The sequence below is a fragment of the Nycticebus coucang genome, chromosome 13 (genome assembly GCF_027406575.1).
Source record: "Nycticebus coucang isolate mNycCou1 chromosome 13, mNycCou1.pri, whole genome shotgun sequence".
In the NCBI taxonomy this organism is placed as follows: domain Eukaryota; kingdom Metazoa; phylum Chordata; class Mammalia; order Primates; family Lorisidae; genus Nycticebus; species Nycticebus coucang.
Genome location: NC_069792.1, coordinates 58,097,711 through 58,118,468, shown reverse-complemented (window position 1 = coordinate 58,118,468; position 20,758 = coordinate 58,097,711).

Sequence of the window (20,758 nt, the reverse complement as noted above, 5' to 3'; positions counted from 1 at the left end):
GCAATCATAATCAATTTAAATATGGCTGCTAGCCCAATTCATAATTGCTAAGTAATGGAAAAAGCCCAAGTGCCCATCGATCCACGAATGGATTAATAAATTGCGGTATATGTACACCATGGAATATTATGCAGCCTTAAAGAAAGATGGAGACTTTACTTCTTTCATGTTTACATGGATGGGGTTAGAACATATTCTTCTTAGTAAAGTATCTCAAGAATGGAAGAATAATTATCCAATGTACTCAGACCTACTATGAAAGTAAATTATGGCTTTCACATGAAAGCTATAACCCAGTTATAACCCAAGACTAGGAGGAAGGGGGAAAGGGAGGGAAGGAAGGGGAAAGGTGGGCGGAGGGAAGGTGATTGGTGGGATTACACCTGCGGTGCATCTTACAAGGGTATGTGTGAAACTTAGTAAATGTAGAATGTAAATGTCTTAACACAATAACTAAGAAAATGCCAGGAAGGCTATGTTAACCAGTGTGATGAAAATGTGTCAAACGGTCTATAAAACCAGTGTATGGTGCCCCATGATCACATTAATGTACACAGCTATGATTTAATAAAAAAATAAATAAACAAATAAAATAAATATGGCTGCTAATTCCATACTTAGAGGGTTTTTCTAGTTTCATTCTGGAACTTTCTTTCCCTGAATGGTTGTAATTTGGGCACACATAATGAGTTTATCAAGCAACTAATATTCCATAAACATGTGAAGCGGTATCAGACACAGAGATATAAATACTGGAGGAAAACTCAGCATTTGTGGATATGGCATTTAATAACTCACAAGAGACATTTATTGAATGTTAATTGTGCATCAATGTTACATCTACACCATTTTTTAAATATTGATGACAACCCTATGAGTTAGATATAATTAAGGCTCAGACAATGTAAGTAAATTGTCCAAGGCCATACAGTTATTAGATGCCAGAACCTAGGTCAAACATATACTTGTCAGATTTCCAACTCCATCTCTTAACCACTGTGGTTTACTGACCAGGGTGTCAAAAAAAAAAAATACTTCCCTTAAAAAAACAGAAATGAAGATGCTCTTGTAAGGCACCAACCCAGTAATAATGTTCTTTAATGTAAAAGAGCAACACTTTCACTATGAAAGTGGAGCATTAGAATGGTGTACATGATAAGAGATACATAATGAGAACAAAGACAGCTTAGAGCAGGGTGGTTTCATATATTACATTGAAAACAGACTACAAATACATGTGTGGTCAAGTGACCTCTGTCGACCTTATTCCCAACTCTTTTGTGTATTCCACTGATCCAGAAGTGAGTATGGGGAATTCCCTACGACCACCCCCATGAAATTATCAGCTTCAGGAAGGTGGAGCCTATGTTTTTTCTAGGTGTCCTTAAGACCTAGCACAGTGGCTGTTACACAGCAGGCATTGAATAAATGTTCACCGAAGGCATGAATGATTAAATGTAAGTAATAAGAGGGGTAAGGGGAAAAGGGAAAGAAGAAAAAGAAGGATTGAAAAAGGAAAAGAAGAAAGGAAAGGAAGATATAGAAGGAAGAAATAAAAAAATAAAGTGATGTCCTGGTGACCCTTTCTTCCTGTGTCCTATGTCTCTGCTGCTGCAGATTGACCTGCTTAGATCACTATGTATAAACTGCCAAAATCCTGAGTGATGCCTACCCTGGACTTTTTCATTCCTTATTCTTCACCTCATTTGCAGACAAGACTGCCTAGTGTTATTGCCATTTTTCTAGGGAGGGAGCAAAAGGGATGTGGGGGTGGGGCAGATAGTAGGAGGCAGGGCCCTCAGTTTAGTTGGCCTATCTCACCCTTGAACAAATGCTATTAGAACAGCATCTTGAACCCCAGATCTAAAGGACCCTAGCCAAAGGCCCCTCTGTCCATATCTGATGGCCATTAGGGTTTAGTGGTTGGTATTGGCTTCCTTGGCCAAAAGGAGACATTTCTGTCATAGTGACATCATCCTATCCCAGAGGCACAGCCTGAGTGTGGCTTCCTCCATATGAAGTAGGCCATTTCACCATTGACCCTTCATATTCTATGAATTAGCTATGCCTTGAAAGGCAGACACTCTATGACAGACTCCTATAAGTTACATTTCAAACATAGTTTTGCATTTTCCCATGAGTCCCTGGGGCCCCTAAGCTAGCTGTCTTTTCATGGTCTTTCTTCCAAAATGTTCTTTCTCTGTAATAGCAACTACTTGCTCAACTATCATTCTTGGTTTCTCTTTCTCATGTCCCACATTCACACCAACATTGATCCTTTCACCTCTATTTGAAATGTATTCCAAGTCAGACCAGTTTTCACCACTGTAGCATCACTTACCTGGTCCACGTCACTATTACCGCTTACCTATGACCAATACCTCTGAGGAAGACTCCTAACTAGTCCCACAGCTTCCACTCTTGACCCTCTTCAATCTCCTCTGCAGAGCATCAGTTTGTCCTTCTTCAGACGAAGTCAGATCACGGCACTTCTCTGATCAAAGCAGTCCCTTGGTCTCGCCCATTACACTCAAAAATAAAACCCAAAGTGATTGACTTGTCCCAAAAGCCCCCCATGCACTGGACCCTGGTTACCTCCCACCCTCATCCCCTACCACTGTTCTCTCACTCACTCTGCTCTACCCCACAGGACCCCTTGCTGTCTGTGAACATTCCAGACACCTTCCACCTCAGGGCCTGTGTGCTTGTTCTTCCCTCTGCTTGGAATGCTCGTCCCCAGATATGTGCACGGTTCAGTCTTCCGCTTGGTTCAAGTCTCTGCTCATTGTCACCTCATTAAAGTTGACAGACTTTCTCTCCCCCTATCCTGCTAAACTTTCCTTCACAGCACTTACCACCTAACATACTATTTATTGATTCATTTATTGAACATGCCTTATCTCTTCATTGAGTAGAAAGTTCATGAGAGCAAAGATTTGGCATTGGGTCTAAGGGCACCTCAAAACAGAGCCTGGAGTAGAGGAGGTGTTTGGCAAATATATGTTGAGTGACTAAAGGAATAAATATCTAGAAAGCTTTCCAGGGGTGTTCCAGAACACCAAGGTACAGCTTGACCTAGAAGGAGGTGAGGCCAGTATTTGTCTTTACCAAATATGTGTCTCCACATTGTGGTCCTTTACCAGGAAGCCCTTTCTAGTTATAATGAAGGCCTTACTGGGCAAAACCAAAGTTTGGAGAATGGTGAGACATTGTCCATCTTTACCACTGCCCCTTCAGCCCTTTATGGGCCCATGATTCTTGCCAAATAACCCAACATCGCTAAGCCATAGTGAATGAATGAGTTATGTCTCCCAAACAGCGAGGCAAACAGGCCCTTGTAATGTCAAACCAAGGCACTGAGGCATAAAGATGAGTCCAAGGTCACAAGGCAGTTGGATAAGAAATTAGTATTAGGGGTGGCGCCTGTGGCTCAGTCGGTAAGGTGCCGGCCCCATATACCGAGGGTGGCGGGTTCAAACCCGGCCCCCCCCAAACTGCAACCAAAAAATAGCCCGGTGTTGTGGCGGGTGCCTGTAGTCCCAGCTACTCGGAAGGCTGAGGCAAGAGAATCGCTTAAGCCCAGGAGTTGGAGGTTGCTGTGAGCTGTGTGAGGCCACGGCACTCTACCAAGGGCCATAAAGTGAGACTCTGTCGCTACATAAAAAAAAAAAGATCTGGACCTCATCCCTTCTTCTTCTGGGCGTTGCCTATCAAAAACATTGTGCGTGGACTTGGTCCACGTTTCGTGGATGTTTTGTTCAAACACAAATGAAAAAGAGTCCCTGCAAAATAGACTGGTTTGTTAATTTGCAAAGCTGTGGTCATTGTGTGTGGTGGGACAGACAAGTTTAAGCTATCAGAGCATTAGCAAGCCCCCCTTGGGCTTCTTGGACTGCTTCCCTTTGTTTGCAGACATAATATTCCATCTCTCCAAAATATCTCTGGTTACTGAAAGTAAATTTTGTGGGAAAATTGTGACAACGGTCAAACAAAGAGTTAATGCAACCAAAACAAAAAATCCAGTTTGAAATATTTTTACAACGTTCTTTACACTAGAGAGCGGGAGAGAAAAAACAGTATTTTAAGTGCTGCTCTTTTTCCCATTAGGTTGTCTGCTTTTACAGGTGGCAAGTTTCAGCAAGATCTAAAGGCGAGAGGCTCATGCAGAGATGGTCTGGAGCAGAAAGGCTTGACCCGCCTGACCTCCTGCCCATGCATACAACATAATCACTCACAAAATAGATACTAAAATAATGTTAGCAGCCGCCTGGCCTCAACTAATAAAACCAAGCACGTTGAGAGTTAAGGCAGAAAGCCTGTCCTTAACTCACCCACTTGGGCCTCCTCCTTACCTCTTCCCTGGCCTGAATTAACTGAGCTCAGACCAAATGGCTTTTTGCACCTCCTTCTTGTGTCATTCTGTCACAATGTTTTTTTTTTTTTTTTTTTTTCCTAACAGGACCTGACTCAGTGAGTTTAAATGCCCTTCTCTTTCTCACTCACCACATGCAAACTTTAATTAAATCTGTCTCTGCATAACACCGACATAACTTGTTGAGAAGTGAAACATTTAGTCAAATGACTGAGTTTGGGGCCATAAAAGGAGGGAGAGGAGGAGGTCAGAGAGGGTCATCCAGAACAGTAAAAATTAGCCCCAGCATTTGGACAGGTTTCTTTTCCTTACATTCCCTTCTCCTTCGAAGGACCAAGCTGCTTTTCATTCTAGAGAACATTTCTTCACTAAAGTCTACATTTCTTCACAGTCATCTCCTTTCCCTGGCTGCACAAAAGCTTTCTACACTTTATGATCTCTGTGCTACCCAGCTTAGTAGGAGAATGGTTGATTTTCTTATGCTCTTTCATAAAAAAGAAATCTGAAGTTCAAAAGGTTAACATCAAGCCCACAGTCTCCATAAAAGATTAATTTTTAGAAATGAAGTTAAAATTAAAAAAAATTAAATTAAAATTTTTTTAGATTAACTAAAAAGACCAAAAAAAAAAATAAAAAAAAAGACCAAGCAGGGAACTAAACTTACATGTCTCAACTTCAAAGTTTCAAGGGAATGAGTGTATTAGGTGAGATGCCATCTAGGTGCTAATTAACAAAGTAGGTAGTATGCATATTATAAAAAAAAAACAAGACCTCATTTTTTTCTTCTAATAATTCATACAGCTTATGCAACAGGGATCATGGAATGGATAAACAGGTGGTGCTCCTTTAGCTTGCAGATTTAGGGGATGCCTATTAGCCTTACATGGGAAGTTTCACTGCCTCCATTACTGCTTTCCAATCACTCATGTCAGGTCAGAGTTGCAAAATTCCCTTCCGGTTGAATAAGAAAGAAGCAGCAATTGGAGAGGAAGAAAGCTTCACTTCTTTAAGAAGGTCAAGGTAAGTGCAGATTTCCAGTTAATCTATCCTTGAATCAATCATTTTGTTAAAGGTATTAGAGCAAACAGGAATATTATTGATGAGCATTCTAGTTTAAAATCTGAACCTTTAAAATATTTCAAATGAGAAGATTGATAGTAGACAATAGAACTGACCCTAACTTAATTGAACCTTAACTGGGGTTTGTCTGCAATGTGTCCAGCCCTTGATGATGATGATGATAAAAGGACTTTTATTGTTTTGTGAATTTTACATATGTTGACCATTAATACCAATTGCTACATTCTAAATAAACATGTATTGCTTAAAACTCACTTAGAAATTTTCAGGAATTTTTATTTTGAGAAAAGTGGTCGACAATATAAACTCTCATGTACTGTTTTGAGAAGTATGATTTGATAATATGTATAAAAATTATACATATTTCCTTTGAATCAAAAATTCCAACTTTAGTCATTTTAGCATAAAAATATTAATATAAATCTACATACTAATTTGTACATAGATATTCATTTGCTACATTATTTACAAATGGGAAAATTAAAAAATAGCCTAAGTGTTTATAGCAGGAAAGTGAAAACTATAGGCTCTGGATTCAGAAGACTCCGTTACAATTTTAGCTCTCCACAGCTGTGATAACTTGAACATGATTCTTCACCTGCATAAACGTGCCTTGTTCACCTATAATATGGGGGAAATAATGCAACCTATTTCTTGGTGGCTATAAGCGACATGTTAGTAAGGTAAAGCCCTTAATCCCTAAGCGGGGCATCAGCCATGCAAACACTACTGTTCTCTTTTATGATTGTAATAACTATACTATGGGACAACTATGCAGCCATAAAAATTATAAAATAGATCCATCTGTCCTGGCATAAAAAAGCATTCCCAGAACTACACAGTGTATCATCAACTAATATTATCTTGCTCATCCTCACACTCAGCCCCACTTGATTGTAAATTCTGTTAGAGCACTAACCAACCCCAGCTTGCTCCCCGTGGTACACATGGGGCCTAGAAAAATACCTAACCACTCCACAAAATTTTATTGTGTGATCAAATGAATAAACAAGTAAAAAACAAAGCAGAACATCAAGTGTTCACATATGTATTAAAAAGTCAAAAGAAATTAGAACAAATTGCTGTGCTTTTCTCTAAGGAGTAAAATTAATGGAAGAAAGTAGATTTTCACATACTTCTATATTTCTCTATTATTTGAAATTCTTATATGAAGTAATGACAAAAGATATTACTATGCCTAGATCATAAAAATATAATTGAAGCTATAAGCATAGCCATATAAAAACATGTATGCTTACAGACAAAAATCAGGGAAGAATATGAGATATAAAAATAGGTAATGCTTTAGGTTAGTATTATTGTATCTTATTTTTTTCTACTTCTTTGTTTTAACTCTAATATTATTGTTTCAAAATAATTTAAATTCATTATATTTAAATGTTATAAGAAATAACCCCTCCAAAGAGAGAAAATGTATTGTCTATCATTTTCCTGTAAGCATATTCACTATTTATTTTCTAATCAGAAAATAAGTATATTATAAAATTTATAGAGGTTCCTTCTATAAATCTCAGAAAATACAGAAAATGAACTTTTTTAATGTACAAAATCTATTACATTTAGAAATCTCTTCCCATTTAAAGACAGTCTCTCAATCACAATTCTAATATAATGTTGTCTAGACTAAGTTTAAATTGAAATTCAGAGAGAATAGAATCATAGAATTTCCAGTTAGAAGACTGGAGAAATTAAACTTAATTAAAATCATGTCAAATCTACCACAGAGAAATACAGAGTACCGATTTCTTTTCAAATTGATATTCTTATTAATTGGCTTATTGCTACACTGAGATAAATCAGAAGCTCCTTGAAGATAGAAACTCTATCCTGCTCTTTTTGCTCCATTTTTTTTTTTTTTTAAATCCTAGGGCTAATTCCTAGGTACATTGTGAGCACTCAATTTATTTTTAAGTAAATGAATCACCATTTAAAATGTAAAAAAGGAATTTAAGAGGAGGAATAGAAACAGACTATAGTAAGGAAAGAAGGAGGGAAGGGAAGGGAAGGGGTGAAGAGGAGGGAAAAAGAAAAAAGGGAAATATTAGAAAGTCAGAAAGAAAAGAGATGGGATGAGTGAGAAATGGCTTATTGTATCTTTTTTCTGTTTCTCCCTTGTATGATTACAAATGAGAAGTCATGCACACCAGGTCTTTTTTCAGAGGCTGACTTCAGTAGCAGCTATGGCAACACTTTCAGAATTTATTAGCTTCTGGAAAAAAAGGATGAGACTTGAAGAGAGAGCCCATAACAACATTTATTCTGGACCTCAGTCTAATCTGAAGCTACACATCTGGGAGGGTAGGAAGTCAGAAGGCCCAATTCAGCCTTTCAGTTGTAGCAAAGGGCAGATGACTTCTTTATAAATAGCATGAGCGAAAAAGGACAATAGCTATTTGAAAATGACACCCTATTGTTATTTCAGTGACACCTCACAGCTAAGTAAAACACAGAGATAAATCATGCCCAGAAAATAGATATAAATATACCTGAATAAGCAGCCTGTTACTTGTCATAAACCTAATTATGCACTCTACAAAGATTCTTGTTTTTTTGTTTTTTTTTTTCCTATTTGGAAGACAGCAGCAGGGAAATAAAAGAGAAGGGAAAAGGAAAACAATGAACTATACTTGCCTGAGACACTTTGGTTCTTTGTTCATTTTGATCTCTGCCTGAGATCCTAGGGAAATTCATTTTGGATGGGCAGCAGTAAAATTATAAAGCACATTTTGAAGTAAGCTTGATTCTTAAATTTAGCAGGGCAAAAAGAATACATACTCTCTTGTCCAGCTGCACACACTTCCTGGAAAGGAGAGGTAAAGAAAGAGATATGAAGAGTACGTGGGTTACTCAAGGGATTGGAATGAGATCAAACTGTAGTTTAGGGATTACACTGATAATCCTTCAGGATAAAGTCAAACTCCAAAACAGTCTGTCTCTTTCTTTCTTATACAGCCTCATCCCCCATTTTCCATCTCCACGCATTTATACTGACCTTCTCACTTACTTCCTCGGCAGTCATGTCCATTCCTGCTTTATACCTTTGAACATGCTCTTCCATCTGTGTGAAATGCTCTTCACAGACTATTTCAGTGCCACAGGACTTGGTGTATAAAACACCTTTGTTCCTGTTGCCTTCCCTAAATTCTCCAAGTAAGATGAATTAGAGTCACTTGTCTTCTTTTTGTGATCTCACAGATCTTTGCTTCTGTCCACCAGTTTTATCATCTGTTTCTGTATATTTATATATACATATTTCTTTCCCACTAGACGTGAAAATTGTCAAGGCCAATAGCAATTTTGTTTTATCCATGATACGTAGGTAATGTTGGCATGAAGGAGACATTTACTGGAGACATATTGTATTTAAATCACATGGAAGAGTATTCAGATTCGGACCATTCCAGGAAGATGGCTTCGTGCCTTCGCAGCTCTTGAGTTGAGGGAATAACCCTTAAAGATATGCTCTGGCATATCTCAAATCTGGTAAAATAGTGATGCAAACACTCAGGAAGAAAGTGTAAAAACCAAAGAGTTGATAGACTTTGGCATGGACCATTTGCAGTCTCTAAAGATTACAAATGGAGGAAGGGCATTAAAAAGATTGAGGGGAAGTAGAATCAGTAGATAAGACCATAGACCATGATGTCAAATCATAGCTGGTGCCTTGATCTCATGTGAAATATGAGTATGTGATCACACTTGGCTTTGATCTTGGGGAAATAACTGAATCTTTGCGCCTATTTTCTCAACTATAAAATGTGTCTGTTGTGAGAATAAAATACAATAATAGGTATAAATACTTAACATAATTCCTGACATGGAAATAGACAATTTCCTAATTCACTGCACCAGTGAAACTCTAAAATCCAAGGTGACCAAGATGGGAAACAGAACCCAGGTGAGGCATAAAGTTCAACAATTTCACTTCCAAGCTGTATCTTTTCAGATTGCTCCCTTTGGGTAGCATGAACGTAAGCTGTGGGACAACTCAACTTCAAAAAGTAAGTTCATTTTTTCGTCTTAAAAAAAAAAAAAACAACTATGTAGAAAATAGAATTTTCTGGGAAAGAACAGGTAACATGATCTGTCAGGGCTTTGTGGAATTTAATGAAAGCTGTAAGTGTAGACTAAACCATGGGCATGTGTTATGTGCCTAAGAGGCTTCCATGATCCAGGTGATATTGCTGAGGAAAATGGTGGTGAGGACTTCCCAGCCAATGGGAGAATCACTCCTATTTCCCCTGATATACAGACTGAACTTGGGGCTGCCAGGCCTGACATATTGAATGAGGTTCTGTATTACTTCAAAATGGGTTTGTGTTTACACTTCATTGTGAGTTTTTAATGGTTGGAAATGACTCAAAGGAAGTTATGTAATGTTTATTGAGACACGTGCCTGAAAGCAAACTAGTATCACTAGCAACTCTAGTGATAGAGGCAGCTCCTTAATAAGCCACTTCATTTATTTACAAAGTGTGTTTTAAATAACAACCAGGTGATTAGAAAAGTTCCAGTTCTGGTAATGGCAGAGGAGCTTATGTTGAACCAACCCTCTCTCCAATTACAGCTATAAATTCTGAACCAAAAAAAAAAAAAAAAAGTCTCTTGGAAGTCACTAAAGAGAATCTAAAGGCAGGCAGATACTGGAGAAAACTAGACCAATGAGAGGCAAGTGTGAAAATTAGGTGATGGTCATATTTATCCAATCTTTAAGGATATGGTGTAATTTGCATGAAAATAAAGATTGGCACTTAGATAGAAAGCATCAGTCTCACTGCTCTAAGGAGTTAGAGATTGGATTTTGGGCTGACAGTATAGTTCAGAATTAAGTTAGAAAGAAGGTAATCATGTACACAGGAGTACATATCTGCATAAAAATTTCTCTCAAATATTTATGACTATAAAACTATGAATGTGCTAGGTGAGACTCGAAGGTGAACCTACCCTGTTTCCCCAAAAATAAAACAATGTCTTATTTTAAGGTGTGCTCCCAAAGATATGCTAGGTCTTATTTTCAGGGGATGTCTTATCTTTCCTGTAAGTAGGTCTTATTTTCCCAGGATGCCTTATTTTCGGGGAAACAGTAGAATGCACAGCTCACAGATAAGGAGCTGAGCAGAGATGTCAGCAGGAGAAGGGCTGGGGAGACAGAATTTGGAGTTAAAATCTTACCAAGGTAGAGTAAACTAGTAAACAACTTAGACCTCCCATAAAAACCTCTGAAAGGTCATAACTTAGAAAGGTAAGAACCGTGTCTCAAGATTAAGAGATATATCTATATGACTAAAGAAAGAACTAAAATAAACCTTTCCTAATAGAGCCCTAAAACTAAGCTTCCATAGAAATGAGATAATCAATCTGTCAGTTTTACCATTTGCTAAAACAAAACTCAACACTATAAAAGAAAATGATAAAATCCAGAATCTCTATCTTATCTTCTATAATAAAATATACTGTTCAATTTAAAATAAGACATTATTAGACAGTCAAATCAATAGAAAAAAGTGAGCTATATTTCAAGAGAAAATAGAGTCTACAGAAGGAGATTCACAGATGTTGGAATTAATACATTAGAACTTTAAAATAATTCGGCAAAATATATGTTAAGGAACTTATAGGAAAAGATTAATTGAATGACGTAAGAGATGAGTAATTCCAGTAAACACACGAAAACTGAAAAGAACCAATTGGAAATCTTAGCACTGACAAATAAAATATTAGCGAATAACTTTATTAATGGGATTAGTAACAAATAAGAAAAGATACTCTACAGGAGCAGTGAACTTGAAGTTAGGTAAATAGATATTATCCAAATAAAAGTAAAGAGAGAAATAATATTGAAAACTACAGAAAAAAATCAAACAATAAAAAAAAAAAAAAACTTGTCCAGCTGGAATCTCAGATAAAGGGCAGAGAGAAAATGGGGTAGAAATATATTTGAATGTTCCCCAAATTTGATAAAAACAAAAATCTACTGATTCTGGAGTTAAGTGAACCCCAAGCAAGATAAATACACCTGGGGTGAGGGGCAAGATAGCCAACTGGAAACAGCTTCCAAAAGAGGCTCCTATCCAAAAGGAAAGATAACATCCAGAAACAGCCCAATTAAGCTGAAGACTGGGAGCCCAGCTGAGAGAGAAATGATAACTGCAGGACACCTCTGCTAAGACAAGCTGTGACTCCAAGAAACCAACCTTCAGGTACAAAATTCATCTGAAGGAAAAGTATCCATCCCCACCCCCAAGAAAGCTATGTCTTTTTTTTTATTTTTTTTATTTTTTTTGTTTTCTGTCTCCTTTCTTTTTTCTCTTTGTTTGCTCCTGTGGGTTTTCTACAGACAAGCGGTGAACTGTGGACCTCTTGTCTCACACAACGGGTGAGTGCTGTGGGAAGTGAGGACTACATCCTCAGAGGGACCTTGCTGTGACTCTGAACACTCTCTTGGAAGCTAGGAAGAAAATTTGAACTAAAGTCTTCCCTGCCATTCTGAACTCCCGATACACCCTTCCCCCCTTACCAGATGAACTAGAAGCCTAACCCCTGCTGGGACTGAGGGAGGAGATCCTTGAGCAGTGCCTCCTCTCCTTGTCTGCCGGACAAAGTGCCCCCCTCCGCAAGAGTTTCCAGCGGCCACACTGAGCCTACATCCACACCCGGCCAGGGAGTCCACTGCTAACCGCACAGCCTCACGCCCCACGAGCACTGGGCCTCCACCCGACCTGGCCAGGAACTCTGGGAGCCATGAAACCTGTGTCCTCCCTCCTGTACCCTCCCTTCACACTGGCCCTGCCTGTCTGGCCAGGGACTCTGAAAGCTGTGTGACCCATGCCCTCCCTCCGGAGCCCTCCCTACCTATGCCTGGAGCCCTCCTCCTGGCCAGATACTTCTGGAGCCCTGGGCTCTCTTTGCCAAAGTCATCGGGCACCAGGTACTCCCATAACCTTGTGCACCATCCCCCACCCTGTTGCTGGATCCAAGTGTGCCACACTCTGGAGCTGCTCCCACAGCCAGAACTCCCTGGCTGGAGTAGCCCCAGAGGAGCTACACAGGATCACTCCCTACAAAGATCCAGCAGCAATAGAGTGATCCCGCTGGGGTCTAATCTTGGAGAGACACCTCCCCAACTCTAAGGATGGCCAGAGGCAATGGTGAAAAACAATAATGGGGCAAAATCAACAGAAAAACTCCAGAAATATGAATAATCAAACTAGATCAACTCCCCCAAGGAAAAACAAAGCAGACACAGCACAGAAACCTATGCATAAACAAATGGCTGAGATGTCAGAAATCGAACTCAGAATCTGGATAGCAAATAAGATCACATTAGAATTTCAAGCAGCAATCCAAAAGATATCTCAAGAATTCAACAAATTAAAAGACAAAATGACCAAAGATTTTGACACATTGAGACAAGAAGTTGCAGCCCTCAAAGATCTGAGAAATAAAGTAGAATCCCTCAGTAACAGAATGGAGCAAGCAGAAGAAAGGATTTCTGACATTGAAGACAAAGCTTTCAACTGCTCTGAAACTTTTAAAGAGGAAGAGAAATGGAGGGCAAAAACAGATCACTCTCGCAGAGAGGTATGGGATAATTTGAAGAAAACCAATATTCACCTAATAGGGATCCCCAACAGTGACAAAGTGGCTTCACAAGGCACAGAGTCTCTTCTTCATGAGGTTATGGAAGAGAACTTTTCCAGACATGCCAAGAGATTCTGAAATTCAGATAGCAGACAGTTTCAGAACTACAGAATGACTCAACCTGAATAAGACATCCCCCAGACACATCATAATCAATTTCACTAAAGTTAATATGAAGGAGAAAATTCTAAAAGCAGCCAGACATAAGAAAACCATCATCTACAAGGGGAAGAATATTAGAATAACTGCAGATCTCTCTGCTGAAACCTTTCAAGCCAGAAGAGGATAATCATTGACTTTTAATCCCCTAAAACAAAATAACTTTCAACCTGGGATCCTATATCCAGCTAAACTGGGATTCATTTGTGATGGAGAAATTAAATACTTTAATGACATTAACATGTTGAAGAAATTTGCCATAACTAAACCAGCGCTACAGGATATTTTCAAACCTATCCTCCACAATGACCAGCGTAATCCTCCACAACAAAAGTAAACTCACCCAGCAACTTTTGATCAAATTCCAACTTCCACAGTCACAAAAGGATTAAAAATGTCCACCAGACTTTTGAAAGGCTTATCAATATTCTCAATTAATGTGAATGGCTTACATTGTCCTCTAAAGAGGCACAGGTTGGCTGACTGGATACAAAAACTCAGGCCAGATATCTGCTGCATACAAGAATCTCATCTTACCTTAAAAGATAAATATAGACTCAAGGTGAAGGGATGGTCATCTATACTCCAGACAAATGGAAAGCAGAAAAAGCAGGTGTTGCAAAATATTCACAGATACCATAGGCTTTAAACCATCCATAAGAAGGAAGGATAAGGATGGACACTTCATATTTGTTAAAGGTAATAATCAATAGGATGAGATTTCAATTATTAATATTTATGCACCCAACCAGAATGCGGCTCAATTTATAAGAGAAACTCTAACAGACACGAACAACTTGATTTCCTCCAGTTCCAATCTCCAGTAGTAGGAGATTTTAACACCCCTTTAGCAGTATTGGATAGATCTTCCAAAAAGAAACTAAGCAAAGAAATTTTAGATTTAAACTTAACCATCAACATCCAGATTTAACAGATATCTACAGAACCTTTCATCCCAAGAAAACTGAATACACATTCTTCTCATCAGCCCATGGAACATATTCCAAAATCGATCACATCCTAGGTCACAAGTCTAACCTCAGCAAATTGAAAAAAACAGAAATTATTCCTTGCATCTTCTTGAACCACCATGGAATAAATGTTGAACTCAATAACAACAGGAATCTGCATACTCATACAAAAACATGGAAGCTAAATAACCTTATGCTGAAGGATAGATGGGTCATAGATGAGATTAAGAAAGAAATTACCAAATTATTGGAACAAAACAACAATCAGGACACAAATTACCAGAACTCTTAGATGCTGCAAAGGCAGTCCTAAGAGAGAAATCTATAGCATTGCAAGCCTTCCTCAAGAAAACGAAAAGAGAGGAAGTTAACAAATTAATGAGACATCTCAAGCAACTGGAGAAGGTAGAACATTCCAACCCCAAAACCACCAGAAGAAAAGAAATAACCAAAATCAGAGCAGAATTAAATGAAATTGAAAACAAAAGAATTATACAACAGATCAATAAATCAAAAAGTTGGGTTTTTTGAAAATGTCAATAAAATAGATAAACCTTTGGCCAACCTAACCAGGAAAAAAAGAGTAAAATCTCTAATTTCATCAATCAGGAATGGTAAAGATGAAATAACAACAGACACCTCAGAAATTTAAAAAATCCTTAACGAATATTAAAGGAAACTTTACTCTCAGAAATATGAAAATCTGAAGGAAATTGATCAATACTTGGAAGCACGCCACCTACCAAGACTTAGCCAGAACTAAGTGAAAATGTTGAACACACCTATATCAAGTTCTGAAATAGCATCAACTATACAAAATCCCCTAAAAATAAAAGCCTGGGACCAGATGGCTTCAGATGAGAATTCTACCAAACCTTTAAAGAAGAACTAGTACCTATATTACTAAACCTCTTTCAAAATATAGAAAAAGAAGGAATACTACACAACACATTCTATGAAGCAAACATCACCTTAATCCCTAAACCAGGGAAAGACCCAATAAGAAAAAAAATTATAGACCAATATCACTAATGAATATTGATGCAAAAAATATTCAGTAAGATCCTAACAAACAGAATCCAACAACACATCAAAAAATTACACACCATGACCAAGTGGGATTTATCCCAGGGTCTCAAGGCTGGTTCAATATACGTAAATCTATAAATGTAATTCAGCACATAAACAAACTAAAAAATAAAGACCATATGATTCTCTCAATTGATGCAGAAAAAGCCTTTGATAATATCCAGCATCCCTTCATGATCAAAACACTTAAGAAAATTGGTATAGAAGGGAAATTTCTTAAACTAATAGAGGTCATCTAGAGCAAACCCACACCCAATATTGTATTAAATGGTTAAATTGAAATCATTTCCACTTAGATCAGGAACCAGGCAAGGTTGTCCATTGTCTCCATTGCTCTTTAACATTGTAATGGAAGTTTTAGCCATTGCATACTAGAGAAGAAAAGGCGATCAAGGGTATCCACATAGGGTCAGAAGAGATCAAACTTTCACTCTTTGCAGGTGGTATGATTGTATATCTGGAAAATGCCAAGGATTCTACCACAAAACTTTTAGAAGTGATCAAGGAATACAGCAATGTCTCAGGCTATAAAATCAACACCCATAAATCTGTAGCCTTTATATATACCAACAATAGCCAAGCCAAAAAAACAGTCAAAGACTCTATTCCTGTTACAGTAGTGCCAAAAAGATGAAATATTTGGGAGTTTACCTAACGAAGGACATGAAAGATCTCTATAAATAGAACTATGAAACTTTAAGAAAAGAAATAGCTGAAGATGTTAACAAATGGAAAAACATACCAGGCTCATGGCTGGGAAGAATCAACATCGTTAAAATGTCTATACTGACCAAAGCAATATATAATTTAATGCAATTCCTATTAAAACTCCATTGTCATATTTTAAAAATCTCGAAAAAATAATACTTCATTTTATATGGAATCAGAAAAAGCCTTGAATAGCCAAGATATTACTCAGAAATAAAAACAAAGCAGGAGGAATCAAGCTACCAGATCTGAGACTGTACTATAAATTGAGAGTGATCAAAACAGCATGGTACTAGCACAAAAACAGAGAGGTAGATGTCTGGAACAGAATAGAGAACCAAGAGATGAATCTAGTTACATACAATTATTTGATCTTTGACAAGCCAATTAAAAACATTCAGTGGGGAGAAGATTCTCTATTTAACAAATGGTACTGGGTGAACTGGCTGGCGACCTGTAGAAGACTGAAACTGGACGCCCACCTTTCACCATTAACTAAGATAGACTCTCACTGGTTAAAAGATTTAAACTTAAGACATGAAACTATAAAAATACTTAGAAGAAAGTGCAGGGAAAACTCTTGAAGGAATGGGCTTGAGTGAATATTTTATGAGGAGGACTCCCCAGGCAATTGAAGCAGTATCAAAAATATACTACTGGGACCTGATCAAACTAAAAAGCTTCTGCACAGCCAAGAACATAAGAAGTATAGCAAGCAGACAGCCCTCAGAATAGGAGGAAATATTTGCAGGCTATACCTCCAACAAAGGTTTAATAACCAGAATCCACAGAGAACTCAAACACATTAGCAAGAAAAGAACAAGTGATCCCATCTCAGGGTGGGCAAAGAACTTGAGGAGAAACTTCTCTAAAGAAGACAGGTGCATGACCTTCAGACACATGAAAAAATGCTCATCATCTTTAATCATCAGAGAAATTCAAATCAAATCTACTTTGAGATATCACCTAACTCCAATAAGATTAGCCCATATAAGAAAATCCCAAAACCAGAGATGTTGGCATGGATGTGGAGAAAAGGGAAAACTTCTACACTGCTGGTGGGAATGCACAGAAATATGTTCCTTTTGGAAGGATGTTTGGAGAGTACTCAGAGATTTAAAAATAGACCTGCCATTTGATCCTATAATTCCTTTACTAAGTATATACCCAGAAGACCAAAAATCACAATATAACAAAGACATCTGTACCAAAATGTTTATTGCAGCCCAATTCATAATTGCTAAGTCATGGAAGAAGCCCAAGTGCCCATCGACCCACGAATGGACTAGCAAATCGTGGTACATGTATACCATGGAATATTATGCAGCCTTAAAGAAAGATGGAGACTTTACCTCTTTCATATTTACATGGATGGAGATGGAACATATTCTTTTTAGCAAAGTATCTCAAGAATAGAAGAAAAAGTATCCAATGTACTCAGCCCTACTATAAAGCTAATTTATAGCTTTCATATGAAGGCTATAACCCAACTACAGCACAAGAATATGGGGAAAGGACCAAGAGAGGGGAGGGGAGGGAGAAGTTGTGGTGAAGGGAGGGTATTGGGTGGGGCCACATCTGCCTTGCATCTTAGAATGGGTACAGGTGAAACTTACTAAATGCAGAATACAAATGTCTTCATACAATAACTACAAAAATGCCATGAAGGCTATGTTAAACAGTTTGATGAAAATATTTCAGATTGTGTATGAAACCAGCACATTGTACCCCTTAACTGCAGTAATGTACACAGCTATGATTTAATAATAATAATAATAACAATAAGATAAATACACCTGTAACTACCACTAGGCACATTATGACAAAATGGCTGAAAATACAAAATATAGAAAAAAATCTTACAGGCAGCCAAAGAAAAAAGATTAATTACAAAGGAAGGATGAGAACAATATCTGATGTACACAGCTATGATTTAATAAAAAAAAGAAAAAGAACAATATCTGACTTCTCATGAGGAAATAATAAAGATCAGAAGCAATATTATAATATCTTTAAACTGCTGAAAGAAAAAAGAAACTGTGAACTTAAAAATATACAACCAGTAAAAAGATATTTCAAAAATTAAAATGATGACAACTTTAGACCAAAAGAAGCTGAGAAAATTCATTTCCAGTTCTACAGATAAAAGGGAATGAAAACCAGATGGTAATTTGGATCTATAGGAGGAAATAAAAAGCACTAGAACACCAGAAATAGTGAATATGTTAATGTAAAAGATTTTTTTCTTCTTATTGGTACATTTTACCAATGGTACTTTTTTTTACATTGGTACATTTATTCTATTGTCAAAAGATAATTGATTGTTTAAGGCAAAAATAATAACAGTGTACTGTATTGTTATGTCCTCCAGGTGTATAAGCCAGAAGATGAGAGGGTGGTAAATAAAATTTGTAATTTTATAGATCTTACATTATAAATGAAGTGGCTTGATATTAATTTAATGTAGATTGTAAATTAAGGATTCATATTTTAATCTGTATCTAGAGTAACTATATACACATAGAAAAGTTTCAGATTTATCCCTAAAAATCTAGCAAAGAAGGTTAAATGATACTAAAATATATTTAATCACCCCAAAAGAAGATAAGAAAGAATTGAGAAATAAGAACAGGTGAGACAAATAGAAAGCAAATAGCAAGACAATATAATAAATGAAATTATATTTCAAAATTAATAAATAATGGCATAAAATAATGGTAAAGGAGCCTATTAAAGAAATAGACATAATAATTCTAAGTGTATATAAGCCTAATAACCAAGCTTCAGTAAACATGAAGTAAAAAATGGAAGAACAAAATAGACAAATCCATGATTACCATTGGAAGTTGTAGTACTTTTTTCTCAGTAATTAATAAAACAAATAGAAAAAATTTAGTGATGATATATAAGATTTGCATAATATTATCAATCAGCTTTACTTATTTGATATTCAATAATGATAGAATGCAAATACTTCTCAAGTTAACACAGAATGCTTACAAAAACATTGCATATTGTGCCATAAAATATTTCTTCTGACCACAATGGAAGTTATTGTTCAGAAAACAATTAACAACATGATATGCATGAAATCCCCAAATATTTGGGAATTAAGAAACACTAGTAAATGACTCATGTAAAAGAAGAAATCACAAGGAAAATTTAAAAATATTTTAAACTGAAATATAATGAAAACATAGTAAATCTCAGTTTGTGATGTGAAGTTAAAGCAATACTTGAAGAGAATTTGCAGCTTTATATATGTATATTAGAAAATAATGAAAACTTGTACTTTACTAAGCTGGGGCAAAGGATAGCAAGCTAAACCCAGACTAAATATAATCCATAAATAATAAAGATGAGATAAGCAATCAATAAAGTTGAAAATAGCTCCCTTCTCAATAAAGAAAAATCTGGAGGCTAAAGTTGCTTTCTTAAAGATTAATAAATTTGATAAAATCCACCAAGAATAATCTATAAACAGAAAAAATGAACTAGAGATATGAAGAATGAAAATATGGTACATCACTATATATACTACAGAAATGAAAAATAGAGGAATATTATGAACAACTTTGTCAATAAATTTGACAATAAGATAAATTTTATCTTATTTATTTGATAAATAAGATAAAATTAAAAAATTCTTAGAAAAACATAAGAAAATATAGAAAATTGAAATGGCCTTATCCATTAAAGATATTTATTCTATACTTAAAAACCTTCCCCCAAAAAATAACTTCAGACCCAGAAGGCTTCACTGGGGAATTCTACTAAAAAATTAAGGAAGAAAAATAGCAATTATGCATCAAAAATAGAAGAAGAGAGAATAATATCTAACTTATATATGAGTCCTATATAACTCTCATGACAAATGCTTAAAAAGCACAATACAAGAAACAAAATAATAAACCATTATTATGTTTTATTTTTTTTTTAGAGACAGAGTCTCACTTTGTCACCCTCAGTAGAGGGCTGTGGCATCACAGCTCACAGCAACCTCCAGCTCTTAGGATTAGGCAATTCTCTTGCCTCAGCCTCCCAAGTAGCTGGGACTACAGGCGCCCGCCACAATGCCCAGCTATTTTTTGTTGCAATTTGGCCAGGGCCGGGTTCAAACACCAAGTATGGTGTTGGGTGGCACTCAACACCATACCTGGCAAATTTTTCTATTTTTTCATATACTCACCACCCTCAGTATATGGGGTTGTCCCCCTACCACTGAGCCACAGGCACCGGCCCTAAACCATTATGTTTTATGAGTATACATACAAAAATTCTTAATAAGACATCATCAGATAAAACACTGCAATATATAAATAGACACACACAAGAAGTATAATATTAGCAAATCAAATCCAGCAATATTATCAAAAAGATAATAATTAATTGACCTAAGAATGCAAATTGGCTTAACCTGTGAAATCAAACAACTTACCACATTAACAGAATAAAGCGGAAAACTGTATGATCAATTAAACATAGATGTACATACATATATATCTTCATGATGAATCATGTGTCCAATTGTCATCTCACAGCCCCATTTGTGCTTTTTTTTTTTTTTTGGAGACAGTCTCACTCTGTCACCCAGGGTAGCATGCCATGGCATCATCTTAGCTCACAGCAATCCAGCAATCATACTTAACTCTGAGGCTCAAGGGAATCTTTCTGCCTCAGCCTCCCATGTAGCTGGAACTATAGGCACTCAACACCA